The following is a 17,795-nucleotide window of genomic DNA, read 5'->3' as shown; positions in this document are numbered from 1 at the left end:
CTCAGCTTGGGGAAACTTAAACACATCAGGTGTGCTGCAGTGCAAAACACAGATCAGTTTGCTGCTGGAAGCTCACCCGTGTGCTGGCACAGTACCCAGTGCCACGGCACAACCCGGAGCTGTACGGCGGCACGGGGCGGCTGTGGGGGGAGTTGCGGGTAAAGGAGAGATGAAACAGGCACGGAGGAATTGGAGCTGGTGCGTTCAGTTGCTGCTCAGCCAGTAACAAAATCTTGAGGCTGAAGGCGCTCGCCCTCCTTGCAAGCTTTAGCTGCTAACCCAGAGTTGTTTACGTGTGCGTAGAGCGCTGACGCGGCATAAGAAGACTTTTGCTCTCCCGAAAAGCTTCTCGCAACCAAACTGCTCTGGCTGAGGGTGGCCTGACTGTGTGCGTTCGCCCGCAGCGCGGCAGAGGGCAAAGCCTGAGCCCGAAGGAGCTGGCAACGGACCGAAACGGGTCTGGTGTCCTGCGCTACTGCAGGAGCCGGTGCCAGTCTCTGTTTGGCCGCAAATTCTGCAGACCTCAAAAGGGAAAGAAAAAAAAAAAATTGTGGTTGAGCAAAAGCTTCGCTGGAACTGGTACATTCTCGTAAGCAGCTACCCAGCATCCTGCCAGGCCCGATCTGCATCTGTTCTCTAGAAATACAAAAAGTGAGTATGGTTTTTTTTTAAAAGAGAGAGAAGATAAATGTCTTCCCCTGTTTCTTGGTTACCCCTGTGGTTTTGTTTTTTTAATCTGCAGTAACTGTCTTTCACGTGTTTGTTGCTTTCAGGAAAAATTATTTGTTGCTATAGAAATGAAGGTCGCTTTTTTCCCCCTAGATACCAGTATTTAGATAGTCAGGGCAGCGATGAAAAGCAGCAGTTCTGAAGTAGCAGCGCAATCAGCTCTAAGCTCTCTTGAACCTCGGTTCGTGTATCGGGAGTGAAACGTGAGGAGGGCTCAGCCTCCGTAGTTGTGTTTATGCATAAGCGCTAACCACCCTTCTGTGCTTCCAGTGCCCCTCGCTCCAGAGCCAAAGAGCAGAAGTTAACTTCCGTGCAAAGCTGGAACATCTGGCGATGCTGAATGTCTAGACACCATCTACTGTGGATCGCTTACGCCGCGAGCGTGCAGTCAGCTAGCGAGAAGTCCGGTGTTTGTTCTTCCGTGGGGGGAAAAAAAAAAAAAGACGTCTTCAGCCAGCTTTATGGATGGTGGCCTTAACCGTGCGATGTCTTTGCCAACCACAGGCCGTAAAATAAATGGGTTTGGTTACTGAAACGAAAGCAGCAGATCTTTCTTGAAGCCCAAGTGTGTCAGGTCAGTGCTGTAAGAAGAGATGATGTGCTGGGGGGTCTGAGGGACAAGAAGCACAAATGGGAGCGAATTCATTTCACCAGTCAGGTCCCCTTGGGTGGGGCTGTGTGGTTGTGTGGTCCTCAGCGGGTGGAGCAGCCTGAAAGGGGGGTGATGGGGAGACCTTATCGCTCTCTGCAGCTCCTGACAGGAGGGGGCAGGGAGGGGGGTGTTGGTCTCTTCTCCCAAGGAAGAAGCGATAGGATGAGAGGAAATGGGCTAAAGTTGCATCAGGGGAGGTTTAGATCGGATAGTAGGAAAAATTTCTTCACGGAAAGAGTGGCCAAGCATTGGAACAGGCTGCCCAGAGAGGTGGGGGCGTCCCCATCCCTGGAGGGGTTCAAAAAACGGGCAGAGGTGGCACTCTGGGACATGGTTTAGTGGGCATGGGGGTGTTGGGGTGATGGTTGGGCTGATGATCTTAGAGGGCCTGTCCAACCCTAATGATTCCCAGTTTTACTGTTGTTAAAACTAATGCAGCCACCAAGGCAGGAAACGTGAAATGAATTATTCCTCTCCCCTTAATTGGTTTAGTGGTGGACTTGGCAGTGTTAGGTTAATGGTTGGACTGGATGATCTTCAAGGTCTTTTCCAACCTAAACAATTCTGTGATTCCATGATTCTATCCTGTGACGTTCCTGAATGGCTGTAGCCCTGTTAATGTCCCGTTGCCTGGAGGACTTGTCAAGAAGGAAGCTTCTGGGCAAGCAACAGTTTAATACGTGACAGTACGGTTACATCTGGTGTTAAATACGTGACGGTACGGTTCCAGCCGGTGATAAGTATGTGACGGTATGGTTACTGCCGGTGACCAGGCTGTACCCAGGAGCCAGCTGTGCACACAGCTGGAGCTGCTGAGCCGCCCCCGCTGCTGGGCACAACTGGGAGCACCCAGGGTCTGACCCTCCCGGCTCCGGCTGAGCCACACCCGAGAGCTTCCCCCTCCTTTGCCTTATCCCATGGCCACGCTGTGAATTCCTCGGTCTCTTTGGCTTGGTTAGCCGGGAACAAAGCTGCTCCCGCAAACTTACTGCGCCATCATCGGCTATGGCAGGGGACAAAAGCGGTGACACAGTGAACGTGCCAGCTTGCTCGCAGCGGTGGCAGGTTGTGTTCGGAGGCGATGCGACCGGCTGAGGAACTGAGTGACGTGCCGGGAGCGGATCGGCATCGGGGCCGCGCGCTGCTGTGCCACACGCCAGCGCCGGCTCCGGCGCAGTAACCATCAGCAACGCTGCGTAATATTTTAAGGGAGGTGCTGCATTATTTTTACAACTAGATCTGACGTCTCTCCCAAGACTTTGAAGTGTCCTTATGTGTTCATTGAACTCTCAAATGATTCATTTTTGTGATTTAAAGCGCTGGTTGACCTTTAAGCATCTATCTCGACCTCCAGCAGTCACTTGAGGCTGACTTGAGGCTACGCTGACATACCTCAGTAGTTGAGAAGTAATTTTCTTTAATGCTTGATATTTTTAAATCCTTCAGTGTTGTCCGTGTGCTCAAGTCACTTAGGGGAGCTGAAACTTCTCTCTGCAGGGTGTGGTGGCTTTGGTGACCCACCGTTGACATCCGAATGTCAAAGCGCCCAAGGCAGCGGTGCCTCACTGCAGCTCCTGCCCGGAGCCCGCAGCTCTGCCTTCGCTGGGGACCCGGGCAGCCGCGCCGGGCGGTGGAAATAGCAGGCAGACGTATTTGAGAAACGAGCCGGGGTTTTGAGCACCCTGCACAGATCTTTTGTTCCTGTCTGAGCTCGTTGTCACCTGTACAGGGTTTATTCTGCACAGCGGTATGTGACACACTTGCACAGTGGGAGTTCAAACATTTACCCTTCAGAGTGGAAATGCTTTTATGGTAAAAAACCAGAGTCCAATGCCACGCTGCAAGGCTATTTCTACCTGAAATCCTGTGTGCAGGTGGGAATGCAATGGCTTTCCTGGCTGGGGCTGTACCGCAGCACAGCACCCATTTCCCTCAGTCCTGTTCCTTCGTGTTTCATTTACCATGCTTGTTCTCTCACCGGCACGGATGGAAGTACCGGCACGCCAAAGAAGCCAGCGACGGAGCGCGCAGATGAGGCGCAATGGAAGATATTTCCAGTATTTTCAGCGATGGCCGTCGCCGGGGCGCAGCCTGCTGCTGCTGGCAGGCAGGAAGGTTGCTCGGGCTGCGCCATCGAACCCAGATGGCCGCAGGCAAATGTTTGCTTAACGCCGGCAGAGCGGACGCTGTCCTGGCGAAGCAGCAGATGGCAACTGGGGCGAAGCAGGAACAGGAGCTACGCGCCGCCCTGAGCCACAGCCCCGCAGCTTGGACGCGTCCGGAAAAAATAGCTCTAACAGCGAGCGGCTGTGAAAGCCTCGAGCTTCCCAGTCTGATCTGCAACCCCAAGTGAAAGGAGACCACGGGAGGTCTGTCGCTAAACAAAGCAGGGTGTTAATTGGAGCTCGGGGACGGTGGTGACACCTGCAGCGTGCTGCAATGGGGACGGTTTCCTGGGAAATACGGAGTGTTCCTGCGTCGCCTGATGCTGCAGCCACTGTTAGAAATACCGTGATGGGAATAAGGTGCTGCCACCGAACTTTGAAGACCCAAGACCCCTAGAGAGACCCACAGGAGATGGGGGGAAATGTTCCAGCCGACCGGCTCTCCTTGGGTGTGGGGTTGGGTTGGTCTCGCTCTCAGAATTGGTTTTCCTCAGAAAAAGGATGTTGTTAAAATGTTTTGACTGATTTATCAACAAAATGATGCAGGCATTTCAAGTGAGTAAATTCAAAGTGTTGTGACTGCCCTTGACTTTTGGCTTTGTTGCAGATGTCAGAATGGTGTACGTGGACCAAAAGCTTTGGATGGTTTGGGAAGGAGAAAAAAAATCGTGAACGATCCAAGAATATTCTTTATGACAATTGGCCCAACAAGTATTCATCAGGGATGCAGCCGCCCCCAAAACCCACAGGTTAGTGGCAGCGGGCGCAGCAGAGCGTGCCTTGCGTGCAGCTGTTAATGACAGCGATAAGGGTCCCTTTTCTGGGAAATCTTTCCCTGGTCGCTGCTCCGGCCAGGAAATGTTTGTGAAATCCATCGTTTCACGTCAGCCCCATCCGCCAGCTGCCAAGTCCATGGCTATCCTGTCTGCGCTCCTTGTTGCTCTTCTCCCCTCCAGAGCACAAGCTTGTTGCTTGCAAGCAATTTGGGGCAGGAACCCAACCTGCTACAGCTGCCCCGCTCGGGTGTCGTCGCAGCGGAGCGCCGGTGATTACACCCTGCTTAGGAAAAAACCACTTCTGTAAAGGAAACAGCTTTCCATTCCCATCTCCTGTCTGGCCACAGACCAACAGGGCATTTGGAAAAAAGAAAAAGGGGTTAAAATTAGAAAAGCTGGCCTGAAAAAAAAAAAAACAAAGTCTTTATATTCCAGTGGAAGGGAAAAAAATTGCAAAAGTTACGATTGTTGTCCCAGGAAAGAGAATGCCTCTTCCCAGTTCTGCTGGAGAGGCCGAGGGGCTCGCCAGCACTTTGGCAGATGTCCTCTGCTTTGCCCCAGTCCCCCAAAGCAGTCCCCCCGCCCGGCTGGGCCCCCCCGGGCTGCTGTGCACCCCTCGGCTCCCAGGGCTGCTGCTGGCTGCTCCCGCTGCCGTTCTGGGTTTTATTCTGTAGGTGGAAGTATTGCAAAGCGGACACGAGCATCCCCCTGCGTGCGTGCACTCACCGTGCATGCACGCACTCACTCACGCACGCAGGCAGGCCCAGGCTCTGCTGGAGCTGGCCTTGTGCTGCGGTGTCGCCGAACGCCCCAAAACGGGCCAGAAGCAAAGGAGAGGACGGGTGCCCTGCCCCGGGGGTGACATGGTGTCGGGGTTCAGCCCCAGGCAGCAGCTCAGCACCACGCAGCCATCGCCCACTGCCCTGCCCCGGTGGGATGGGGGAGAGAATCGGAGGAGTGAGAGTGAGAAACACTCCTGGGGTGAGATAAGAACAGTTTAATAATTGAAATAAGGTAAAATAGTAATGATGATAGTAACAGTATAATAATGATAATAATAATATCCAAAGCAAGTGATGCCCAATGCAGTTGCTCACCACCCGCCGACCGATGCCCAGCCAGTTCTCAGCAGCGATCGCTGCTCCCCGGCCAACCCCCCCAGTTTCTATACTGCCCATGATGCCGTATGGTATGGAATGGCCCTTGGGGCAGTTGGGATCAACTCTCCTGGCTGTGCCCCCTCCCAGCTCCTTGTGCCCCTGGCAGAGCAGGGGAAGCTGCAAAGTCCTTGCCTGGCATAAGCAGCGCTGAGCAACACCTAAACCATCCGTGTGTGATCAGCATTCTTCTCATCCTAAATCCAAACCACAGCACTGTGCCCGCTACTAGGGAGAAAATTAACTCTAGCCCAGCCCAAACCAGGACAGACGGGCAGAGCAGCCCCCTCAGCCAGGGTCAAATGAACGCCCGACTTTAAGCTGCCGGGTGGGCAGCCTTGAGGGAGAGCATCGACCACCAGATGTGTGAGATACCCCAGTGTCAACCAGGTTAAAAAGTGGTGTAAAAGCATCTGCACGCAGCTCTGCAACAACTCAGGTGGCCCGGCGTGAACTACCCCTACAAGGCCAACTGCGACGGCAGCAGGAGAGTCAGTAAGTTACAACGGGGTTTATGTGCCGCAGCCCAAGCTCGTCCAGGCTGCTGTGCATGAGGAAACCTCCACACGGAGCTCATGAACGCCGACTGAACTGCACTGGTGGCCACCTCTCAGCTAAATACATATTTAAAGTGTTTCGAAGCAGGCGGCGATGGATTTACGTAGCTTTGAGCCATGCTGGTTCAAAAGGTATCCCAAGTTTGCAGGAGACGAGAGGCACAAAAGCCCTCCAAGGTGTCCCCGTCCCTCACGGCCCTGCTCGGCTGCCCTTCCCAGCGTGGTTTTCCTGAGCATTAAAAGGTTTGTTGTCTCCAAAGGGCTGGTACGCACATCTTGCTGCCCCAAGGATCCCAATGATCGCTCTGTTCCCCGAATTGAAAACCCAGATCCCGCCCTACCTCGCGTCTCCCCGTGCCTGGCCCTTGCACCCTGCTCCCCGGGGCCGTGCGGGTGTCCCCGTGCAGGGCTGTGCCTCAGTGCAAAGGGAGAGTTTCAGAAACGCTAGCAGATAACTCATCCGCTTTCCAAATAATAAGAATATCCGCTCCCAAAGGATGCCTCAAAGCAGGCGGTCACAGCAGGGCCGCGGGAACGAAAGGAACTTCCCTGGTCGTGCCACGGTGGCATCGGGAAGCTGTTGCTGCCTGATAAATCCCAAATAAATCCAAATGCCCTCCCCAGGCTTTACGGGAGGAATTTCATTTGAGGATGAAAATGAGAGTTTACTTGGAGCCAAATCACTTTCCCCTCATGCAGCGTTTCCTCGCGGTGAAATGAAAAGTGCAGCAAGCCGGATAAAGATACCAGATTTAAGAATAGTTCTTGGTGTAGGTTTAGGGCATCGGGGGGGCAGGGGCAGGCCCCCCCTGAAGAGAAATGGGCAGCAGGGCCGGCAGCTCCTGCCTGAATTTCCCCCTGTGCCCTGAACACTGGTGCTCTGGGGTTTTTTTGGGGGGGGGGTCCCGGGAAATGGCATTTTTCAGCCACCCTCTGAAGATCAGGGGGGTTCGTGCCGGCTGAGCGGGGGCTCCTGGTCTCCACGGACTTGGTAGCCGGCCGCTGCCGCCCCATTTCCAGGGGAATCCCCCCACCCAAAGCCTGATGCAAGGTAAAGTCATCGTAACGACGTCGTCAGGTTTCGGGTCTCTCTCTCGCCCGGCGGAGCAAACGGCAGGGGAAGGGGTGCAGCGGCACAGGGGCGTTTCGAAAGCCGCTTTCCGGGGGACGCGCTGGGACCGTGGTGCCGTGACAAGAGATTTAGGGCCCTGCCCGCTGGGATTGAAGCGTTCGATCACCTCCACCCAACAGGTCCAGTACTTGGGTCCAGTAGCTATGACAAGGGATGAAATTACACCTCCTCAGGATGAAGTGCTGCCTCGCATATCTGTTGAACAATGTCCTGGTTTGGGCTGGGCTAGAGTTAATTTTCTCCCTAGTAGCAGGCACAGTGCTGTGGTTTGGATTTAGGATGAGCAGAATGCTGATCACACACTGATGGTTTAGTTGTTGCTCAGCACTGCTTATGCCAGGCAAGGACTTTGCAGCTTCCCCTGCTCTGCCAGGGGCACAAGAAGCTGGGAGGGGGCACAGCCAGGAGAGTTGATCCCAACTGCCCCAAGGGCCATTCCATACCATACGGCGTCATGGGCAGTATAGGGGGGTTGGCCGGGGAGCAGCGATCGCTGCTGGGAACTGGCTGGGCATCGGTCGGCGGGTGGTGAGCAACTGCATTGGGCATCACTTGCTTTGGATATCATCATTATTATTATCATTATTATACTGTTACTATTATCATTACTCTTTTACTTTATTTCAATTATGAAACTGTTCTTATCTCAGCCCAGGAGTGTTTCTCACTCTCACTCCTCCGATTCTCTCCCCCATCCCACCGGGGCAGGGCAGTGAGCGATGGCTGCGTGGTGCTGAGCTGCTGCCTGGGGCTAAACCACGACAACAAGAAATGCAAAAACATTGAAATAAGCTCAGTGGGACACCGTGTGTTTCAAAGAAGGTGATCAAGCACTGAAAGCAAACCTCTACTGTCTTTGCCAAGACAAAGAGAAGGACCTAGCTTAAAATTACTCATCTCATCCCTTCCAGGAGCCGTACAGGAGATATCAAGGCCTTATAATCGACACTGCGGAGGAACAATGAGGGGGTGTAAGGTGTTCGTGGAGGAGTCTGGCCTCTGCCCATAGTGCTGAGCACACCCACCACTTCTGTGGGCACCAGCAGAGCCATCCTTGCCGTGTCCAGCACCTGGAGAAGGCAGCCAGAGTGGTGGTGAGTCTCCTCTGCAACTTGTGTCCGTAAGTGTAGGGCAGCCTCTGAGCTTTGCAGTGCACCCCTGGGTCGTCTTCTGCATCCCTGTTCATCAGCTTGAATGTAAAGCTGCAACAGGAAACCGTGGGAAGGTTGAGATCACAGCTTGCAGTCAAGAATAGTTTGGTGAGACCACCTGTTGTGAATGCCAGTATCTTAAAAACTGCCGCGGCTTGTGCTGTGTGATGGTACAAATATTCTGAATACGAGTGCATGCTGTCACTGCTTTAGTGCATGTTAGATATAATATACCTTGGCACATACTTAAACAAAATAAATTGTTTAAAACAGACAGAAATTACAACTGCCTCTGACTGTGCTCCTATCAGTACAAGTGGAACAATGTCTAGCATGTGAAACTTCTTGAAGTATCCCTTCTATGATTCTATGAAACCACGTAGCCAAAAGCGCAGCCGGGCGCATGCTGCTCGCCACGGCCATCCCCGAAACGCTGCCCGCGGGGCTCTGCAGAGACACGAGCTCTGACCTCACGCTGCTCAGAGGGCGGGAGGACTTCATGGCGGACTGGGAGGGGGAAGTAGGTGAAGTTTTGTGCTGGAAATGCCGGCAGCCTCAGCCAGGGGTGAAGAGGGGTGGGCAACACGTGCTCCCCGCCGCCGGCACTGCTCGCGGCAGAGCAGGCTGGATGTGGCCCTGAGCCACGCTGCCCTCCACACGCTAGACGAGGACAGAGTCTGGTTTATGTTCGCCTTTACGCGATCGCAACCTATATGTATTCGGAAAGTATCTGGCTTTCACTCGACGTGCGTTGCACAGCACAGTTCAACCTTGACGCGTGTGCAGGCAGCAGATGAAGTCTGATGGGAATTACAGGCGTGCCGTGATCGGAGCAGATGCTCCCCAAGGGAAGGGATTTCAGATTGCCCTGACCAAATCGCACCGTTAGTTTTTCTGCTTCTGGCAAGCAAGAGGGCCAAGGCTGAGCGCCCGGCTGGCGAGCGCTCGGTGTGCTCCCGCTCTCCCAACCACTGCACGACCGCCCGGAGCATCCCGGAGCCCCTCGCCTGCGGACAGGGCTGCACGAGGCGGGCTGTGTCTGGCTGTGCTCGCCACGCTCCTTCTGTTTCAACAATAATCAATTTGCCATCAAGTTTCAATTTGAAATCGCACAGCAAGCCTCGCCGCTTCATCCGGGCATCCTCCAAAATCACCTCGCAGGCACATACACAGCGATCCCTGAGGCTGATGGAGTCAGTGCAGTCAGAATTAATTACTGCACAAGGGACAGAGAGCGCGATACGATGAGGGGCTGCGTGTGAGATCCGATTAACGTATTAGTAGCAAATATTGCAGGAAAAAATTGACTGTTTAAACCAGGACACGCCCCATCGTCATGCTCGGCTCGCATGTGCCGTGGGGTGGCTGCCCATGCTGGTGCCCGTGGGACAGCGGGGCTCCAGCCTTCCCGCAGCTCGAGGGTTTGCGTACACGACGCCTGCTCACCCCAGCCGAAATTTGCCCCCCGGATGCCCAGGTGAGACGGGGGATCTGGGGGGGAGCGAGGGCATGAGCTGATGGCAGCGGAGCATGGAGAGTGAGGGCAGAGCACGAGGAGCGAGTCCCATCACCTTGGTGTTAAAACGTACGCCGTTTGCTGAGTACTTGTGAAAGCAAAATACACCCACAGGAGCACGGCTAATCGGCAAATGGCCCAAACTTCTCAGCTAATTGGAAGGCAGAATTCAGCCCCATTTTAAGCGCGTGCGACCTCTGAGGGCTTTGCCTGCTCTATAGACTGTGCCGCTTCACCCATGCCTGGCTTTAAGCCTACCTTTTTTTTTAATTTGGCAGGAAAAAACCCATATACAACTGCAATTTGAGCCTTTTTCCCCGAGGTAAAAATAGTTCACTCAGCTGACTAAGTGCTCTGGCTCCGAGGGAGCCAGATACCCACGTGCACTTGCACAGAGGGAGCTGAGGGTACGGGTGCAGCAGCGTGGCGGGGATGCCGACCCGCGCATCCGTCCTCAAACAGCAGCGCGAAATGGATCCGACGTGCCGTAAGTGAGCATCGATCAAAGAAATGGTATTTACCCACCAACTATTGCACAGCCACTGTGTAAATATCACAAGGGGTTGACCAAGGCAGAATTATTAGACTGATACTGCTGTTCCCCTCGGACAGCCATGATATCCAAGTGAAAAACAATCATGTAAAGAATAATTAAGTTCTCCTGTCTCCTGTGCATTTTTCTGTGGCCTTACAAATCCCAGCGTTATGGGGTTTCTCTGCTGCAGCAAATGTCCACGTGAGTGGAGCAGAGGCTGCGGTGTTTGCCAAACCAGGGGGTTGATCCAGTTGAGGTAGGGCAGGTCCTGGGCAGCTGTGACACGTGCCCTGTGCTGATAAGGAATCAAGGGAGGAAATCGATAGCAAAATGATCTTAAACCAAGCGAATCTACTTAAGGGCTTGCACAGAGTCAAATCCATCCATTCAGCGTTGCAGCTTTCTAAAATACCTGCGTGCCTTGGGATCCTCAAGTTTGTATTGCTTCAACCGGGATACCCACACACCTTTCACAGCCAGTCTTAAGTCCCGCTTTAAATTGGTACAGAGGCTGAGGAGCTGAAGTTTTGTTCAAAGCCTGTAGGCTTTGCTATGCCACAATACCTCTGGGGGAAGAAAAAAAAAAAACACCAAAACCAAACAAACCCACCACCTTAAGCATCTTACTCCAATTGGTGATGTTTCAAAAATTAGGTTACCCTGCGCTAAGACACCCAGCCTGACAACACACGTAAGGCTGACAGATAACTGAAGAGAACAAACTGGAGGGCAGAGGACTGGAGCTATCCCAGGTATCCCAAAATATGTGGTCTCCAGGCAAAGAGCATCCTCCTGCCTCCTGCCACTCCCCGCAGGCGCCTCTCCGGGGGCTCGGAGCCCTGGGCGAGCCCGGCCCCAAGCAAGCACTCTCGGTATTCCATATTTTCATCCACAACAATTTTATAAATGAGTCAGACACTGAAGGCACAGTAGTCTGCCATCAAGGAAACCGCAAGCAACAAACAAAGATGTTATCTCTAACATATGGTTCTTATTTGAGGAAATATGTCTGGTTACATTAAATGACACAATATGGCTTGGGGCTGTTTTTTTGTTTTATAACTTCTCCTGGGTTCCCCTAGCAACAGCAAAGCCAGTGGCACGGATACCAGTGCTGAAAACACAAAGGCAGGACCGGAAACCCTTCCCCTGTGCCCCGTACGCGTCCTCGTCGGCCAAGTACAAGTGCTGGCCACAGACGCTGCAGGCATTGACCTTGCAACTGTGCTTTGCCAGCGCTCCTCCGGCCAGCGAGCCGTGTCGGGAAATGGGATCCCCCCGCCACCCTTTTCTCCTGTATGTGAGAGCTTTCATAGAATCATAGAATCATAGAATCGTTGAGGTTGGAAAAGGCCTTTAAGATCATCCAGTCCAACCATTAACCTACACTACCAAGCCCACACTAAACCAATCAAGGGCAGACTCGACTAAACCATGTCCCCAAGTGCCACCTCTGCCCGTTTTTTGAACCCCTCCAGGGATGGGGACTCCCCCACCTCTCTGGGCAGCCTGTTCCAGTGCTTGACCACCCTTTCCGTAAAGAAATTTTTCCTAATTTCCAGCCTAAACCTCCCCTGGCGCAGCTTGAGCCCATTTCCTCTCATCCTATCGCTAACTCCGTGGGAGAGGAGACCAACACCCACCTCACTACACCCTCCTGTCAGGTAGTTGTAGAGAGCGATCAGGTCTCCCCTCAGCCTCCTCTTCTCCAGGCTGAACACCCCCAGCTCCCTCAGCCGCTCCCCATCAGCCCTGTGCTCCAGACCCTGCACCAGCCTTCAACAGCTTTTAAGAAGCTGTGCTCAGGGATTCCTGGGTTAACAGCCCCCGATGCCCAGCCGGCCACCTCCACTTTAACTCCTGCCCGCAGGATGCTGCGCATCCCCTGGAAGCGGTGCTGGGCACGGGGACAAACTCAGAGTGAGTGCTCAGAGGCCGTGGTTCACCCCAGCACATGCATGTGCACGCAGTACAGATGAGTGAAGTCCCATTTTCAAGAGAGTTTAGGAAGCTGCTGGGTTTTTCAAAAGATTGGCAAAAAAAACGGGTTGGGTACTGCAAGGTGGAGAGGAGACTGGGGCTTGCAGCTGCCTGGGAGCTGCTCCCAGCCAGACACGCGCTGCTCGAGCCCTCCCTGAACCCAGGCATTGGGTGCTGTCCTGGTTTGGGCTGGGCTAGAGTTAATTTTCTCCCTAGCAGCAGGCATAGTGCTGTGGTTTGGATTTAGGATGAGAAGAATGCTGATCACACACTGATGGTTTAGGTGTTGCTCAGCGCTGCTTATGCCAGTCAAGGACTTTGCAGCTTCCCCTGCTCTGCCAGGGGCACAAGAAGCTGGGAGGGGGCACAGCCAGGAGAGTTGATCCCAACTGGCCCAAGGGCCATTCCATACCATACGGCGTCATGGGCAGTATAGAAACTGGGGGGGTTGGCCGGGGAGCAGCGATCGCTGCTGGGGAACTGGCTGGGCATCGGTCGGCGGGTGGTGAGCAATTGCATTGGGCATCACTTGCTTTGGATATTATTATTATTATCATTATTATACTGTTACTATTATCATTACTCTTTTACTTTATTTCAATTATTAAACTGTTCTTATCTCAGCCCAGGAGTGTTTCTCACCCTCACTCCCCCGATTCTCCCACCATCCCCCCGGGGCAGTGGGCGATGGCTGCGTGGCGCTGAGCTGGGGCTGGGGCTGAGCCCCGCCAGGCACTCTCAGCACCCTCGGCATGTGCCAGTCTGCAGCTTTAGGTACTTGGCGAGCTTTACCAAATCTGCTGAGCCTCGATAACATTGTAAGTGTTTCAGGAAGAGGTGGGCACCGAAATACCTTTCGGGATCCCGGCCAAAAGCGACGTATTCCTTTTTGCATTGACGTCCCGTTGGTCGGTGAGGGTGGGAGCTCAGTCCCTACGCGGATGTCCTCCTCCACAGCTGACTGTACAAACATTGCCGCTGTCTTTTAGCAGCACGATGGTCCCCAGTGCCCCGGCTGCGTGGGGTTGCAGGCGGTGATGCCCAGCACTGCGGGCAGGATTACTCACGGGATGTGTCTTGAGATCAGCTGTAGCCTTAAAATGAGCACAGTTAGGTCCCAGGGCAGGGGTTGGAGAGCTAACGGCAATTAGTCATATTCGGAAACGTGCCTGTCGCACTTCAGTCTCCAAAGAGAAAGTGGAAGCCGTGATGACCTGGGCAGACCTTTGGGCTCGGCTGGCCGCAGTCAGGGCTTCTTAATCCACATTTAGATACCAAAAATAAAGCAGCCTGATCTTCAGAAAAGCCAAGCAGCTGCAGCTTCCAGTGATTTCACTGAGCTCTGTAATGAATATATTTCTGAAAACCAATGACTTCCATGTAGGTACCTAAACAAGGATCTGGGACCCTGCCTTTCGGAGTGAGACCCAAACATTTTTGGTTTGTGTTCCAAAGGAAGGGAGGGTTACTAGTAACTACTCTGATGTTAAGAGAATAATTTCTCACCCAAACCCCGACCCTGGCTCTGCTGCAAGTGGAGATGGGCGTAAGGGATTGAGATGCCCTTCTCAACAAGGAGATTGGCCCAGAAGAGGACAGGGTGACACAGCGCCGGGGTGAGTAGGGCCAGGGTGGTTGTAGGTAAAATTCTCAGCGTAGAAAAATATGAAATAGAAACAGCTGTTAATATGATGTAAGGAAAGTAAATGATGTGAGCAACTCCATGGCAACAAAAATGAAAGCAAAGGTACATGGTGAGAAAGCGTCTTCTGGGCTTCCTCTCCCAAGGATGATCCAGGCTCAGCCAACGCCAAAATGCTCGTCTTGAGCGGGGACGGGAGCAGGGCGGCAGGGAGGGCTGTTGCAACTCACCCGGTGTGGAGAGAAGGCAGGTTCCCAGGGCTTCCAGCTTTTTGGGGGGACATTTCTATTTCCTCGCCCTCCAACCTGAGTTGTGTGAAATGAAACGGTGTGGAGCGAGCAAATTTGGAGAGTCTTCTCAGGAAAGACGATCTCTCCAGGAGCTCTCTCTTTTCCTGAGCTCCCAAGGGAGCTACTTGAAAAATAGACTGTTTTCCTCAGATCAGATGCTTTCAGGATACTTTTTGCCTCGCCCCTCACCTACATTTCTGGGAAGTAAGGTGGAGCCTCAGCCTTTGAACGGAATGGTTTCATCGGGTAAGGCTAAAGCCAGGTTGCAGACTCCGAGCACCTCCCGAGCTCACAGATCTATGTGTTCATTGGGATAATGCAGGGGGAAAAAGCACCAGCACTACGCCAGCCAGCAATCCATGTGATCTGCACGGTCGCAAGGGCTAGCGTAACAGTTTCATTACATCTTCTCCAGCTTCATCACATTTTCTCATACGTTCCTCACCACGTTGCACCAGGAGGCTAGTAAACGATGCCAAGATACTCGATTGCCCTTTAGGCTCTTCTTCCACATGTAGAGACTTGTTAGGCACAAAGATGAAGTCAGGTGGAAAGAGAACAAACCCCCTCGTTTTAACTGGGGGATGCTGTTTTCCTAGCCGAGACTCATTAAACTCACATTCATCCCGCCCTGGGACTGAAAAACTCATAGATGATTAATGAAAATTACAGCAAATGAGCTCCCTTTGCGCAATGTAAAACGTGACTTGGGCTGTGATCGTGGTGAGAGGGTGGTCTGCAGACCTTCTGCCTGACGCTACCCACCCGTGGATTCCCACGTCTCCATCGCTGCAGCTATTGCACAGGCACTGCGCCCTGCGCGTCCGGCAAGCCACGTACGGCTCGTCTTCTCACCTGACGTCCCTTCGGGCAAAGGACTGGTTTCTTGTAAGGCGGACGCACGGCAGGTTTGTAACATCCTTGCCCAAAGATAGCCAGAGGAAAGTATTTCTACGAATTGCCATGAATACTAATTCCTACAAAAGCCTGGACTTCAGAAGCAACTTTTTATCCTTTTGTTTTATAGCACAGGAATTAAAAATCAAAATGCTCCCTGTGTACAGTTTTAGCAGATGACCTCCTCATTCTAGCTCTAGCGACTGCTCCCATTACCCTCCAAGGAGGTGCTGCTGTTATTTTTAGATGGAATCTACAAAACCCAAAAAAGACATTGGCAAATAGAATGTAGCTGGCAACAGCTGATCTATGAAAGCACCGAGGCAATATTGCTACTTGGTTACACCCACAGCACCCATAAATCATTCTCCACATCTGACCTCTTTCTGGACACTTTTCAGCTGTTGCTGATGATCCTTTTTTGGGTTCTTTTCCCAAAATGCACATGTGGTTCTTTGTTCAGAGCTTTACGATGATTAAAATGACCACTCGGTCTTGGTAACTTAAAACAAATATTGCAGCTAGCACAATGCTTCCCATGCACAGGAAACAGCTGGATAAATAGATGCTGAAACGGATTTCCATAAAAGCCAATGATTCATGAAAGCTGGTGTTCAGCAAGCAGGGTCAGCTTCGGGTTTCTGCGGAGCCTCCTCTGCCGGAGACAGACTCCACCGCCCCGTCCACCGCTCTGCGTGTCATTGTCCTAACGCCCACCCTCACCATCACGTGTGATTTTAGCAGAACAGGAGGAATTTACAGAATACAGCATTGGGGGGATGTTTCATCTACATTTCCTGCTGCTAATTCAGTGCTTCTCAGCTGACCCGGACATGGGAAAAAAGTGAGCTCATAAGTCAAGAGAGGGCAATCCACGTGTAATTAATGCTTTCAGTCATTTTATTTCTCAGGGACCGGTTTCATTGACAAGCACATTTGGGCAGGACAGAGAGCGTGACCCTCAAACCAACCCCATCAGCAAAGGAAAAGCTCCTGCACTTGCAGTGCCTCTGTGACCACCAGATTTCTCCGAGGACTCTTTCCTCAGAGTTCAAAGCAGGTACTTGCCAGCTGGATATTATTCATTGTAGTAAAGGGGTGGTAGGCCAAAATAAATCACTTTCCATGTCACATAAATTGGGAGTCGGAAAATACCATTTAGGTCATATGGTTCATCAGCTCCTGCCAGCGCAGGGCTGCTCCTGACACTACATTTTCCATAGCTTTTTTTCCTGTCCACTTGGAATGATTCAAGCACAGGGGCTCCACCACTCCCACCAGAGACTTCCATGGCTAATACAACTCCACATGAGGACATTTTCCTTTGTACAGCACCGAAACTTTCCTTTGCTAAATATCTTCCCATTACTCCCATCATGGGACCACCCGGAATTATTCCAGCCTTTCGCTGATGTTTACCACCCTGATTTTTTTATTCTGTGCCTGTCACCATAGTGTCTGAGTGCTTCTGATCTGCAGACGCGTCCCGCCGTAGATAAAAGAAGGCAGCGCGGTGCCCGGTGCTTGGAGAGGTGGCCACGAAGACGCCTTGGGCAAAGCATCTTCAGTCTGTGCCTCATGCAGACAGACCCGGACAACCTCTAAACTAACAGACTACAGCGACCAGCGTAGTAGGGCTGTTGTAGAAGAGTTCAAACACTTGATACTAAATTTAACAAAAAGAAAATCAGTAGCCTGAACTGCTGTAATTGATGAGGAAACGGAGGGAATGGTCTTCATCACACTTAGAAGTCTGGTGGCACTCATGGGACATCTTTTCTGGCTGTATGTAAATGAAGTGAAGATGCCACCACACATAACCTACTCCCAGCTACCCATCCTAATTCAGCTGCAGATATGTGGGCTCCATATGAAAAATCTTATCTTTGTAAAACAAAGGCATGGGGATTGGGATGCTGTGAAAAACCTTGGACACTCACGTAACAGCTGGATGCATGGCCCCGAATGAACAATTAGTTTTACACCCAAAAAAAAAAAAAAAATCAGAAACTTGGCCTCAAATTCTTTTTTCTGGCACGACATTGTGTTCTTTTCACAGAAACAGAGTACTCACAAAAATGCCCATGGGCAGCCTGATCCAAGGTGCACTGCAGTTACGGGGTTGAGCAAGGTCCCAGCGAGTCTGAGAAAGTGCCGAGAGCAGAACTGACAGTCCATGCCCCGGAGAAACGCCCAGCGCCTGGTCGTTGGCGTCCGCATGGTGGGATGAGAGGCGTTGCAGCTCTGCACTACAGCCGCTGCAGCACAGGCAGGTGAGAAGACACAGCTACAAAAGCCCCATCACACGCCCTGAGCACCCCGCCTAAAAATTGAGGAGAGTCATTCTTCTGCAGAAGAAAAAAAAAAAAATTAACAATTATCTGTGATTTTTTTTTCGGCAAGAAACACCGCCGGTGTTTTTCTGCAACGCTGTGACTCCTTGACCACCGTCAGGGAAAAAGCTGCAGGGCTGGATCGTGGCAGGCAGCGCAGGGCACAGCGAGGACTGCAGAGCCTGGAGAAGCCAGGAGCACCCACCAGCCTCACGTACCCTTAGAAATTCGATTTCCCATTAGCCCTTATCAAGAAACCCCACAGACCGGAGTGACTCCGGCA

At 52.4% G+C, this 17,795-nt stretch overlaps 1 long non-coding RNA gene across 2 annotated transcripts; it reads left to right on the top strand.

Moving 5' to 3' along the window:
* The first annotated feature begins 3,551 nt into the window (after positions 1-3,551).
* Positions 3,552-17,440, top strand: LOC142594328 (uncharacterized). 2 transcript variants are annotated; one of them, XR_012831335.1, is made up of 4 exons: positions 3,552-3,906; positions 4,154-4,295; positions 16,091-16,239; positions 16,635-17,440. It is a non-coding gene; the product is annotated as an uncharacterized LOC142594328 (long non-coding RNA). The 2 variants fall into 2 exon arrangements; XR_012831334.1 differs by having other exon boundaries at positions 16,091-17,440.
* Positions 17,441-17,795: the final 355 nt, after the last annotated feature.

The sequence above is a fragment of the Pelecanus crispus genome, chromosome 9, assembly GCF_030463565.1.
Source record: "Pelecanus crispus isolate bPelCri1 chromosome 9, bPelCri1.pri, whole genome shotgun sequence".
In the NCBI taxonomy this organism is placed as follows: domain Eukaryota; kingdom Metazoa; phylum Chordata; class Aves; order Pelecaniformes; family Pelecanidae; genus Pelecanus; species Pelecanus crispus.
Note: the sequence above shows the minus strand (reverse complement) of the source record. Positions and strands in the feature narration are given on the sequence as shown.